We start from the raw sequence: 1945 nt of genomic DNA, 5'->3' as shown, positions 1-1945 counted from the left end.
CCTGAGTTGTTTAATACATCTAGATGTGAATACCAGGAAATGAGAGCTGAAATTCTGAACTCTTGTCTCATACTCATCTTTTCATCTTAAACCCAAATGTCTTCAATGAACAACAAAAGCAAATGAATTTGGCTTACTGTACCAATATTTTTGGTGGGGTATAATAATACCAATAATGAATTACATTTATATAGCGCATTATCATTGAAAATCAAAGCGCTTCACAGTGAAGTTGGGGGGACTCACCTCAACCACCACCAATGTGTAGCACCCACCTGGGTGACGCACAGCAGCCATTTAGCACCAGCACGCTCACCACACATCAGCTTGAGGCAGAGAGGGAGGGAAACATTGAGCCAATTACTCTGGGGGATGATTAGATGGCCAGATGGTGCAAGCCAGGTTGGGAATTTTGATGATTTTTAATGACCACAGTGAGTCAGGACCTCGGTCTAATCTGAAGGACGGCAGCTCCTACAGCACAGTGTCCCCATCAATGCACTGGGGCATCCGGATCTTATTATTATTATTATTATTAGGACCAGAGGGAAGACCGCCCCCTACTGACCCACCAACACCAAATGCCAAATTCACTACCATATAATGGAAAATCAGTATGAATATTAAGCCAGAGAAATCAGTATTGATGAAGTTACCTGAATTTTATAAAACATTTTATTATAATACTCACATTCATATTTAATACACTATAGCTTATTGGGTGTGTATGTACTTTTGTGTTTTGGTGGGGACATAAGGGTTCAGATTAGGGGTGTGACGATACACTTAGCTCACTTGCACGATTCACAATATTGGGTTCACGAGAACAAGACAAGAAGATGTTTTAAATAGGGCTGGGCACATTAATGCGTCATTATCACGCATTTAATTAACGACGACAATTATTTTATCTCACGTTAAACGCAGTTTAAAAAATATAAAAATATTCTTATTTTGAAAGTCATAACAGTAATAGATTGTGGAAACTCACAAACAGCGAGGATCAGTCTCTCTTCCAATGATTTCTGCTATGCGTTCAAAACATTCAAGACGATTCAACTTCGGCGGCGGGCTGTTGTTACGAGCACAACCGTTTTACGGGAACGCACCCGCTTGTCCCTACGCCTTATGCTCGACACCTTCACCTCACTGTAACAGGGAAACTTGCTGAAAATAGGCCCTAGACTGTTTATGATGCTTCCTGATAAAAGATTTAATATTTCATCAAAATAGCATTAAAATCAGTTCTGGGCAACGATTAAAACTTTTAACTGCAATTAATTCCATGATTGTCTTGCAATTAATCGCATTGTTAATGGCACAATTGAAGAATGAATTCTAAAGTAGTGTATTGCGCAATTTAATTTAAATGCACTGCTATATACAAAAGTACAATAACATGTGTTTTGTAAACACTTTAAACAAATACGGTTCTTTTTACAAGCAGTATTCCCTTTACACAGAGGCAATAAAATATTTCTTGTAAATCTCATCTTAAACATTAATGTAATCAAATCAAATATTAACCAAAGCTATTTGCCACTGCCAGGGCATTACCTTGCACTACCTTATCTTGCTTGTTAAAACAAGTTACCATTAGAGTCCAATTTTCTTGGGGGGTTTTCTAAACAGGTGTCAGCAGGAACATTTTTCTTTTATCAGAGACTAGCATAAACAGTCTAAGGCCTGTGTTCAGCAAGTTTACCTGTTTGTGAGTTTCCACAATCTATTACTGTTTACTAAATAGGACATCAACAGGAGGGAATGCACATCCCTCAAAACTAGATGTAGACCTAACGGGTAAATCACTGGCCCATATGGGACCACCAAGCAAACCCACCTGCCCAGAGCCATAATATGAGCCATCCAGTCCCCCGCAGTCTGTGGCATTGGAGTGAGCATGCACACAAGCACCGATAGCGCGACATGGTAGGCAAAGGACTGA

The sequence above is a fragment of the Micropterus salmoides genome, unplaced genomic scaffold (assembly GCF_014851395.1).
Source record: "Micropterus salmoides isolate LMB-PRFRI ecotype aquatic unplaced genomic scaffold, ASM1485139v1 Ms_hic_scaffold_1636, whole genome shotgun sequence".
NCBI lineage: Eukaryota > Metazoa > Chordata > Actinopteri > Centrarchiformes > Centrarchidae > Micropterus > Micropterus salmoides.
The sequence above is the reverse complement of the archived record's forward strand: the minus strand, read 5'-3'. Positions refer to the sequence as shown.